The sequence below is a fragment of the Mus caroli genome, chromosome 8 (assembly GCF_900094665.2).
Source record: "Mus caroli chromosome 8, CAROLI_EIJ_v1.1, whole genome shotgun sequence".
Classification (NCBI taxonomy): domain Eukaryota; kingdom Metazoa; phylum Chordata; class Mammalia; order Rodentia; family Muridae; genus Mus; species Mus caroli.
Window position 1 is genome coordinate 29,310,315 of NC_034577.1, and position 12,125 is coordinate 29,322,439.

At 44.7% G+C, this 12,125-nt stretch overlaps 1 long non-coding RNA gene across 1 annotated transcript; it reads left to right on the plus strand.

Moving 5' to 3' along the window:
- Positions 1-4,240: 4,240 nt before the first annotated feature.
- Positions 4,241-11,759, plus strand: LOC110300945. The gene is made up of 3 exons (XR_002378649.2): positions 4,241-4,381; positions 9,448-9,511; positions 11,336-11,759. It is a non-coding gene; the product is annotated as an uncharacterized LOC110300945 (long non-coding RNA).
- The last annotated feature ends 366 nt before the right edge of the window (positions 11,760-12,125 follow it).

Consider the following 12,125-nt stretch of genomic DNA (forward strand, 5'->3'; position numbering starts at 1 on the left):
CACTATACAGTACAACAGAGAGAGAGAGAGAGAGAGAGAGAGAGAGAGAGAGAGAGAGAGAGAGNGAGAGAGAGAGAGAGAGAGAGAGAGAGAGAGAGAGAGAGCGAGAGAGAGAGAGAATGTGTGTGTGTGTGTGTGCGCGCGCGCACGTGTGTTCGTACGTGGACATGTTCAAATGTGTGCCCTTGAGTGTTTGTGTGTCCAGGAGTCTTGCTTTGTTGCCTAGGTTTGTCTTGAACTTTGGAGATCAAACGATCCTCTTGTCTCAGCCCCTGGGGTAGCTGAGACTACAAGGATGTGTCACTGTACCTGGCTATGACATAGCTGTGACACCTTTATGCTTCTCCTACAGGTTTTTACAGATTGCAAATCAGAGATAAAACAAAACACCAAGACTGAATTCATTCAAGGCCAGCTCAATCTCCATAGCTCTCTCTCTCTCTCTCTCTCTTTCTCTCTCTCTCTCTCTCTCCCTCTCTCTCTCTCTCTCTCACACACACACACACACACAGATTCACAGGAAGTTGGGCACAAAGTCCCATCCCATCAAGAAGCTATTGGCTACTTTTAGCTGTTGGGAGAAGTTGTTGGTTTTCTCAACTGACTCTCCTTCTTCCAACATCGAACAATTTTTGCTCATTTTCACTTTTCTACGGTTCTGTAAGTGATGATAATTTGAGCACATTTCAGTAGATGGCCACATGTCCAAGATCAAAAATTGGTCCTAACTGGGGGGGGCGGGGGGGGGAAGAATTAGATTCAGGGTCTGAAGAGATGGCTCAGTGGGTAAAGGTGCTTGCTGCTAAGCCTGATGGACCTGAGGTTGATCCATAGGACGTACACAGAGCAAGGGGAAAACCAATTCCCACAAGTTATCCTCTGACTTCCACATGCCCACTATGGCACACATGAAAGAGCACACGCACATATGTGTACACATAGTAAATCAATAAATGTCCTCATTTTCTACATACGATTATTTTGGCTCTCATAGTTTCCCCACAGTGGTGTACATCCGCAGGCTTCATTCCATGCCTCTGTTCTCAGGATCCCATGAGCTCCCTACAGCACGAAGATTTTCCAGACCAGCTGAGGTTTGATGTAGCCAGGGGGATGACCACTGGGAAAACAGAGCCCCAGAGAGACATCGACTCCCGTTATCAACAGGAAAGACCCTTCTGGGAGACACAGGAGCAGAGGCAGGGCTGGGAAGACACAGGACAGGAAAGGTTGTGTGAGGGCTGAGTGAGGAGTCGTTATCCTGTGCTGCCTGAATCCAGGGCTGATGGAGGAAAAGCTCAAGCTCTCTTATCTGTCTCAGTTCTTCATGAGATGGCTTCCATGCACCCACTGGTGTTTTTCTGAAACGCCTCTGTGGGGGGGGGTCACAAAAGTAAATGTCTAAGAAGTTGTGATGGAATGATGGGGTATTCTTTATCCTATCTGCCTAGGTAGAGTCTTAGACTCAAAGGACACACTAGCATATTGAGGATAGGGACATTTTGTTTTACAGTTCTAGCTCCTCCTTTGTCCCCTGAGTCTTTTCTTTCTCCCCCAATAGCATTGCTCCTGTTGATCTTTTTAAATTAATTTATCTTTATTTGGGGTGTGTGTGTGTGTGTGGTGTGTGTGTGAGCACATATGTATACGTACATGGGTGGAAGTGTGTGTGGAGGTCAGAAGTTGATACTCAGTTTTTCCTTCTCATCCTCATTTGTCTTTTTTTTTTAAATGGTCATGGGAGTTTTTCCTTGTGTGCCTGGTATCTGGAGGGCTCAGAAGATGTGGCCAGATCCCTTAGAACTGGAGTTTCAAATGGTTGTGAGCTGCCATGTCGGTGTTGGGAATCAAACCCAGGTCTTCTGGAAAGGAAGCTAGTGCTCTTAATGACTGAGTCATTTCTCCAGCTTTGCTTATTTTGGTTTGGTTTTGTTCTTTTTTTTAGATTTTCATTACTTTTAAGTGTGTGTGTGTATGTGTATATGTGTGTGTATGTGTGTATGTGTGTGTATGTGTGTATGTATGTGTGTGTGTATGTTTGTGTATGTGTATATGTGTGTGTATATGTGTATGTATGTATGTGTGTATGTGTGTATGTGTATATGTGTATATGTGTGTGCATGTGTGTATGTGTATATGTATGTTTGTGTGTATGTTTGTGTATGTGTATATGTGTGTGTATGTGTGTATATGTGTATGTATGTATGTATGTATGTGTGTATGTGTATATGTGTGTATATGTGTATATGTGTGTGCATGTGTGTATATATGTATGTATGTGTGTGCATGTGTGTGTATGTGTATATGTGTGTGTGTATGTGTTTATGTTTGTATATGTGTATGTGTGTGTATGTGTGTGTGCATGTGTGTTGTGTAGTTATGTACACATGAGTGCAGTTATCTATGAAGACTGTAAAGGGGCATTGAATCTCTTGGAGCTGGAGTTACAGGCAAAGTTGTGAGCTGTCTAGACTGCACTGGGATGCAATGTCAGGCCCTCTGGAAGAGCAGAACACACTATTACTGAGCCAAAGCCTCCACCTTATTTTTGAAAACAGCTCTTCCCCATCCAAGACCTATGTAGCCCTGGATAGCTTCAAATTCACTTTGTAGAGCAGGCTTGCCTTGAACTCACAGAGCCTCCTGAGTGCTGGGATTAGCGGTGTGCACCACCACCTCTACTGAGAGTTTCTTATTGAAACTGGAGCTCAGTGAAATTGGAGTTCACCAATTCACCTAAACTGGCTGGCCAGCACTGTCCAGGACTCTCCTGTCTCCTTGCATCAGGATGACAGGTGGGTGCCTGCCATGATTCCCTTTGTACATATGCACTGGGGATCAGAATGCAGGTCTTCATGCTTGCTGGGTAAGCATCTTACTAATTGAGCTATTGTCCCAGCCTTTCTAATGTTTCTTTAAGGGACCTCTAAAAGGGTCTTTTTTTTTTTTTTTAACTAAAGCATTGTCTCCGGGGGCTGGTGAGACGGCTCCATCAATGCAGCACCTACTGAAAAAGCATGAGGCCTGAGTTGGGATCCTCAGGACCCAGGCAAGACAGTCAGCTGTGCTTGTGCATGGCTGTGACTCTAGCATAGGAAGCAGTCAGGCAGAGCCACCAAGCCCTCTGCTTGGCCAGCTTAGTCAACTGGTAAGCAGTGGTGTCAGTGAGAGGCACTTGTCTCCAAAGGTGGGGTGGAGCGCTCTCATCAAGGAAGCTTCAAGCTCCATATTGATGTGAGCACACATATACTAACCTGAACACACACACACACACACACACACACACACACACACACACTTATATACCTGCACAAAGAAAAAAATGTCTTCTGTAACATAAAGTTTACAGTCACATGATTAAGATATACCGAAGGGCAATTTAAGGAGGTATTTATTTATTTTATGGCTTTTGTTGCCTTTGTGAAAGACATTTCCCTCACGTTGTGGTTTTCAATTACCAAGCAGAATGGAGAGCTGGGGCTCATAAAGAGTGTGCTGAGTCGAAGCATGGCCAGGTGATGGAGGGGGCTGGGGGGAGGAAAGTTGGGGATCATAATTTGGCTGCCACATAGGAGGACTCAGATTTGCATTCTGTGGCTTCTTCAGACAGGATGCTAGACTCTACACACACATAGTACAGATTCCGTTTTAAGAAGGAGTTTAGTTCTTGTTCTAAGTGATTTTAGTTTTGAAATAACTAATTGCATTAAGAGGATACTTCGGAGACAGGCTGCTTAGTAAACTACCTCTAAAGGGTGAGTGGCAGAGCAATCCTGTGTCCTTGTGGCCCGTGGATCAGATGGTGTGAACAGGCTGACTTGGTCCAGTGCCTGTGGGTGCTTTCAGATCAGGCCCAGCGGAGGTGGTAGGAGTGAGGGTGGAAGGAGACTGCTGCTCAGTCAGTCTGTTGGTTCTTGAGCCAGAGCTAAAGGATAGCAAAGTCCCCAGGGTAACTCTTCCTGGAGATAATTGTACGAGGCCAAGGGGCAAGGACTAAGAGCCATTGTGGGTAGGATCATCCTCTAGAAAGATACATTGAAGTCTGAGTCCCTGCCCGCATTTTACCAGTGAATGTGACCTCTTTTGGAAATGCAGTCTTTTAAGATGTAATCCCATTAGGGTGACGTCATAATGGATGAGTGTGGGCCCTCATCCAATGTCTGGCGTCCTCACAAAAGGAAAGAGACTTGGGCACAGATGGCCAGGAAGAATATCATGTTAGTGAAGGCAGAGTGTGGAGATTTGTTGACATAACCCAAAACTGCCAAGGACTGCTGATAACCACCACAAAGAGGGAAGAACCAGATTCTGGACCAGATTCCCTGAACCCAACAGAAGGATGCCTGGGTTTGGACCTCCAGGACTCTGAGAGGGGGGTGAGGTGGGTGTGGCTCTGTGTGTGTTGTTTTAAGCAACAAATTCTATATTAATTTGTTATGGTACCCCCGAAAAATGATTGTAAGATATAAACCTATCACTTTTGCCCACATTCTATTGGCCAGTACAGATTGCAGAGCTGAGCTGAAAGTTAAGACTCATAAAGAGTGTGCTGAATTACTGCATGGCCAGGTGATTGGGGGTGGGGGGGGGCGATTGAGGATTATAATTAATTATCACATAGGAGAATTCAGACTTGCTCTGTAGCCTCTTCAGACAAGATGCTAGATTCTATGCACTAATAGTACAGATTTCTGTTTTAAGAAGAAGTTTAATTCTTGTTGTAAGACCTGAGGCTCCATGATCTTAAGTAAATGACATGACCTTGAAACACCAGTCCTTTCATTTGTTCAGTGAGAGAACAATAACAGCGCCTCTCTCACACAGGGCTCATTAATATTCCGAAAGTGGGTGTCTGTGAAGTGTTTATTTCAGCTACCGACATAAAATCGTCCAAATGTCCCAATAAATAGTAGCTAGTGCCATATTATCACTGTAATAATAGCACAGTGAGGACTTGGAGACTCAGGTAGGAGGGTTCTATTAGGACTTGAGGATAGAATTGGATGAAAGGAAGACAGGCTATGCAAGGTAAACAATCACATTTTCATTTGCGGAGCCGCATGGAAGATATGCTAATGGTCCTTTGGGTAGGCATGGGTTTTATCTCAGGAAGAGGAAGAGAGCCTATTTGCTTGGAGAACAGCCAGTTTAAGGAGGACTTAAAGCTGCATATAAAGGGATGAGATAAAGCTCTTAGCTAGAGAGGAATAGGATAAGGAGGATTCTAGTTGGGGTGGGGGGCGGCGTAAAGGCACAAGAGCAAGCATTGGCATCCGCACAACACTCCTGCTCTTGGAACGTAGAGGGTGTGACAGAAAGGTGTAATATCAAGACCTGATTGCCCACAGGATGGAACACAGGATGAGTCTGAGGATGGAGTGGGTGATGTTGCCTCCTTTTAAAAGTCATAGTTTTGATTATCACTTTAATTGCACATATTAGTAGAGCATGCTAAATCTCCTGTTTTGACCATTATGCACTGCTCAGTTACACTGAGTGTGCTTCAGCAAGAGGAGCCAGCTTGAGAGGCAGAGGCAGAGGCAGGAGTATCTCTGTGAGGTCCAGACCAGTCAGGGCCAGCAAGCAAGCAAGCAAGCAAGCAAGCAAGTAAGGAAGCAAGCAAACAAACAAAGGAAATGTTCACTTTCTGAAGCAGGCACAAACCAAGGAAGCAGTGTACTTATGGGGCAAGGCAAAAGAGAGACTCAAGTCAAGGTTTTGTTTGGTTGGTTTTGGTTTGGTTTTTTGAGACACAGGTTTCTCTATTTTGGCATTGGCTGCCCTGGAACTCACTCTGTAGTCCAGGCTGGCCTCAGACTCAGAGATCTGCCTGCCTCTGCTGCCCCAGTGCTGAGATTAAAGATGTGTGCTGCCAATGCCTGGCTAAGTGAATTTTTCTCATCCAAAATTTCTGTATGACACAAGATTACACAAAATGGAAGGATAATCTCTGCTCTTAGCAGATAACAGAGTAAAATAGCAGTGGGGCTGAGTATAGGCAAGAGACATACACTCCCTTCACTGGGCTGGAAACGACAGCTATCATGAGCTTTTGAGCTTCCATGATAGCTTAGGCAAACAAGGGTATAGATGAAATAACTTATTTTAAAAGAAAATGAAGAAATTGGGGAAGTAAATAATATACGTGTGTGTGTGTGTGTGTGTGTGTGTGTGTGAGAGAGAGAGAGAGAGAGAGAGAGAATGAGAGAGAGAGAGAGAGAGACTATTATAATTCTAAACTATCAGGAAAGTTAATGTTTCCATTTTAAATAGCAATAAGCATTGCTTGAACACAGAGCATCTATCTGGCATGCGTTTATCTAAAGTCACGGCCTGGGATGCTGTTTAGCAGTAGAGAGCTTTCATAGCATGTATGAGTCTCTGAGTTTGATTCCACAACCCTGCCAAGGAAAGTCATTACAAGCATCATTGCATTAAACCCTCACAGACACCTCCTGGAGTTGGTATCTGGAATCTTTTGTCTTTATTTTATAGGTCAGAAACCAAGCAAAAAATGGCAAAGTCAGTTGCTGGAGGCCACACAGTTACCTGAAGAGCAAACTTTGGGTCGCATGCTCTTTCCCTTTTGTTTCTACTGCTCACATTCTGAAGGAGCAGGGGTAACTTTTGGAAGGATCTGACTCTTCCGGCCAAGCCGCCCCGCCCCCTGCCCCGCCCCCCTTCTCTCCCCCCCCCCCCCCCCACCCCTCACCCAAGAGAAACAAAATAATTTACTCTTTACCAGCCACGCTTTTGCCCAAGACAGGAAATTTGCGCTCTTGCTAGGTGCACTGGCCTCATTCCCGAGCCCATTCATACAGATTTGTACCTTTGACTCTTTGATGAGGATGCTCTACTCCTTGGAAGGTCAAGTCAGGTCTCTGCCTTCTCCAAGACTGGCTCAGGTGGCATCTACTCTCCCTCCTCCATTCCCAGCTATAAGGTTACAGGGCAGAGATGGGTCTTCCTGCCCTCTGCCACTAACCCTAGTCCAGGACTCGTTACAGGTAGGAGTTAGTTCACGTTGCATGGCTGATCATTTATATCTCTGTTGTTAGCTAATGATCAAAACGGAATAAGCACCATGCTGGGTCGTTTGTCTTGCATTTTGGAGAAATGCTATTGCTTACTCTAATTGAAAAGCAAAAGTTAAAGATGCAGGCAACCTATTTTCTTCTGAAGGGAAATTTGTCTTGCTGTTTTATGTGCGAGGGTAAAGTGTGCTCATAAAGCAATCTGTTTGGAGAACGGGAAAATGTTTCGGGGAATCTTCTGTGAAATATCTTCTTTGTCTTGTTATCGACTTACTCTGTAAAGATGCCTGGGGAGCCGAGAGATACAGATGAAGAGAAAGCTTCCAAAACTGTGCACGGAAGCAGAGTAGCCACACAAGAATGTATCGTTAGGGAAGATGCACTCACGTCTCAAGGACACCCGAAACTAGTCACTGTTAAAATATCTCCAGGAAGATCAGGGAAGAGGTTCTTTCTGGGAAAGTTTATGGGAAAAGCAATTTTTAGTTAATAATTTAAAGGGAGGTGATTTATTCCTGTAAGAATGATTTAGGACTTGTGTTAGTTAAAGTACTGGCAAAGGTGCTTTCTCTCTCTCTCTCTCTCTCTCTCTCTCTCTCTCTCTGTGTGTGTGTGTTTGTGGTGTTTGTGTGTGTGTATGTATGTGTTTGTGGTATGTGTGTATGTATGTTTATGGTATATGTGTATGTGTGTGTGAGGATGCCAGGTGTCCTCTGTCCCTGACTCATTTCTTTGAGACTCCATTGTTTTGGCTAAGCTGGCTCGAAAGAAAGCTCCTGGGGATTTGAACTCAGGTCCTCACGCTTATGCATCAAGCATGCCATCTTTCCAGCTGCAAAGGTGCCTGTCATTGACACAACCTGCCTCATATGTTTTCTGATTTATTTGTGGTGATGGCTCTCATGCCTATTCGAATACATTGATCATCCTGAGTCGTTCTTACTACCTTCCAGGCAAATCTTATTTTCTTTTTTTGTTTGGTTTTTTTGTTTTTGTTTTAGTTTTTGTTTTTTTCAAGACAGGGTTTCTTTGTATAGCCCTGGCTGTCCTGGAACTCACTGTGTAGACCAGGCTGGCCTCGAACTCAGAAATCTACCTGTCTCTGCCTCCCAAGTGCTGGGATTAAAGGTATGTGCCACCACCCCCTGGCCCTTATTTTCTTATATATTAAAAACAAACCAACATCTGTTCCCTGGAGGATGAGCTGATTATGTGCTTGTCGGAGGTCCCAGACTTGGGAGGGAATAGTGGCAACGCTGGGACTGTGGGATGTCAGAGACAATTACAAGTTAATCTCGTTGCTTGTTAATTTATACCTGAGCCTAATCAACTAAGGAGAAAATCAGCTACCAACATCTGGAAGCTTGGGTTTTGCATATTTATGTGCTTCATGGCTCCTTGGCATGAAACAGTGAGAAGTAATTGTCAAGGAGATTCAGGCACGAGGTGCCAAACAGGGCTCCTCTGAAAGCTTACATGGCTTCATGCTCTTGTCTCTTTCTTCCATGGAACACTTCTATTTAAACTCTGGATGGAAAAAAAAAAAAAGAAGTGGGCTAAAGTCACATTTCAGAATTGAAAGTGTTTTCAAGACGATTATAAGAATTAGCTATTGTATGCTTATTATGAGCTGCTGGGAAGCAGTTTGAGTGGATTTATCTTATGTACTCTCAGAAAAACCGTGTGCCCTCGACATTGTTCGTACCAGTCTTGCAGATGAAGAAACTGGGGCGTAAAGAGGTAAATGTTGCCAGATGGGTTGGTCTACACCTTTAATCCCAGCACTTGGAAGGTGAAAGCAGGTGGATCTCTATGAGTTTGAGGTCTGGTCTACACAGCAAGTTCTAGGCCAGCCAGGGCTTCATAGTGAAGAGGGGGAGAAGGAAGAAGAGGAGGAGGAAGAGGAGGAAGAAGAATAGGAGGAAGATGAGAGGAGAAGAAGAAAGAAGAGGAGGGAGTTGGGGATGGAAGAAGAGAAGTTGGGGCTGGAGAAATAGCCCAGTGGGTAATGAATCTGAGTGTGCACTGAAAGGCCAGGCATGGTAGCAAACCCCTGTAACCCCAGTGCTACCAAAATGGATCCCTGAAGCTCATTGGCCTACCAGACTAGCTGAGTCAATGAGCTTGAGGCTCATTGGGAGATTCTGTCTCAAAAAGTAATTATGGAGAGAATTTAAGGAAAGATCCTGCATATAACACAGATATATGCACACACGTATGCACACACACAGAGACAGACAGACAGACAGACAGACAGACACACACACACAAGCAGAAGAAATGGTTCAAAGCTTTTGAGATGTTAAGCAATATAGCTGATATCAGATCGAAAATGACACTGATATTCCAGTGCCCTTGACCATTACTAGATAACTAATTTGCATTTGTATTTCTCCTACAAAAATCCCACCAGGTGACGAGACCAGGCTGTATTTGAATACTCTAATGATCTTGAGAGCCCTAGATGATCAAAAGTGGTATGTGATTTTTTTTTCCTGAAATTATGCTCAACATGTATCTTTAGTGGGCTTAATATCTGTTCAATATTCATGGCTGCTAATATTTGTTGAATGAACAAAGTCCCCTGAAAGAGCTTACGGACATATTAAACTATTATTAGTACAGTGCATGAGACCATCCATGTGAACTATACATTTCTTCTGCTCCATTTAAAGATAGAGCTCTTAATGCATGAGAAAAAAACCTAAAAGTCTAGAAAGAGCCAAGCCTACGCTGTAAAGCAATCAGTGGCTTGTTCCAGGTAGCCTCCCTCCTGGGTCTATGCTTGGTGCCAACACAAGTCTTTCTATTCTCTCCCTCATTCTCCATCTGTCTCCCCATCTCCTCCCAACCCCCTTTCCTATCCACCCTTCCATCTTTTCCCCACATCAGGCAGAAAATCAGATAAAGCATTTTTTCACAGCCTCAGCAATGTTGGCCGAATCCCAGAACCCAGAGAATTTGCATGCTTCAAAAAGTCATCAATGAGTCAATAACGAAAGTATCTATTTTCATCCCAGATATCATTCTGTTTTGTACACATAAGGACATTCACTCCAGCATAGTTTCTGCAAGCTGCGTTATTGGGTAACATGATGGAGGGGACACAGCAAAAAAAGCACTTCCTTTAATGGCATCTACTAAGCTCGAGGCTCCCCGTGATTATTTATTAATTTTAAATTACTGAGAATTCTGTGTTAGCTGATTTGCGTCATTGTCCCCATGACCAGTAGCGCCAGGGTTATGTTCAGGACTTAGGTCTCATATCTAGTCTCCCTCAGAGCCTCCCAAATGAGAAGGAGCTGGGCACAGATGGAGCCAACAGTATGAAGAAGTTCAGCTCACAATCCTCTTCTGTGCACACAGCTCTGCACTCGGAGGCATAACAAGATTTCCCCCCTGCACAGAGCACAAGGCTTCCCCTTCGTGAAAATGCAAACCATGTGCTAGAGCAGGTGCAGGCTGACGGATGGGATCCCAGCTCCTGGTACCTTCCAGCAGCCCTCCTGCCCTTGGCTTCTCTTTGCTCTTCAGACAAGTTTCAGGGATGAGTTTGGAAAACAAAAGGCTAGCACCTGGCACCATATGTAAATGGACTCATTTGTAGGATCCACAGGGGGAAGCTTTAAAGCCCATCCCCACAGTAACACACTACCTCCAACAAGGCCACACCTACTCCAACAAGGCCACACCTCCCAATGCTGCCACTTCCCATGAGCCAAGCATATTCAAACCACCACAGATGGCAACCCATAGCAAGGGGCCTGGGCTGGACTGGGCTGCTGCATTGACAATCACATTTTGTCACAAGAGGTTAAACAAGGAAGTTAAAACATTGGTGACTGGGCCTTATCTGGGACACCTTGTCACAGGGTCCTTAGGGCAGCTTTTGCAGCCAGGTCCCCTCCTGGACTCTGGCCAGGAATCTAGAGTGATAAGAGAACAAAGAAGTGGGCAGGCCGCACACAGTCAATTAAGTCACTGCAAGTAACACATTTATGACTTCATTTAGGACTGTGTGCCTTAGTTCAGATAATGGGATAACAGCATCTTCCATCTTTACATCCTTTACCGAGGTTAACAGACAAGCATGAAACATCTGAAGAAGCAGGATGGGAGTTGGGCTTTGGGGCCTGGGAACATGAACTCAGTTTTGATCCTGTCAGCAAGGTGGAAGTCGTTCATGAGGTGGCTGAGCTCAGGAAATTGCCTCCTAACTGGAGAGACACTGGTAGGCTAAGAAGTAGAATCCTGCCCAGCTTTGCATGGAAGGTTTTTTTGTTTGTTTGTTTGTTTTTCAGGCAGTATCAGACATCTGCTGTTATCTAGCAACACCAACATCTGCTACAGAGCTGGAAAAGGCAACCCATTGCTTCAGATTCCAAAAGAGTCTCAGCAGCATCCTAGCTCAGCAGGAATCACAGGAAACACAGCATCTTCCTACCCTACCTGCCTGCTTGCAAAAGATATCTGGGCTGCTGAGACACCCACATGCTGTGTCTGGGTTGGCATGGTCTCAGGGTTTCTCTTCCTTAAGTAGGAAGACTATCCAACGGCAAGAAAGCACCAACATGTTCTTGGTAACTAACTTTTGGTGTTATACCCAAAGTAGTTAACTGAGCGAATGAGTGAATGGACACACACTCCCCTGAAAGGGCTTATGGGCATACTAAACTATTATTAGTACAGAGTGTACGGTGTCCATGTAAATATACATTTCTTCTGACCTCATCACCCGGGAGACGCAGCAGAAGGGACTGAAAACAGGCAAAGCTAGGTGTATGTGTCACCTGAACTTTCTGGAGCAGTGTCGAAGGTGAGAAAAAGGTAAGGTACTTACACGGTCACCTTAAGACAGCTTGGATACCATCTTTTATCAGTTTTCTCTCAGACTTCATTATTCGTGTCTCATTTGGCTGGGGAAGGCATAGGGACCCTGCTTATAACATTTCCAGATGATTCTGACCTGTGAGAAGCCTGGCTAGGGTACTTCTCTTGGATCTGGAAGCTCTCCTCCAGTGAGCATCCTGGAAGGAGAAGGTAGAGTACTGAGTTGCCTAATGTAGCTTTGGAAAAGGCGACTGTAGGCTT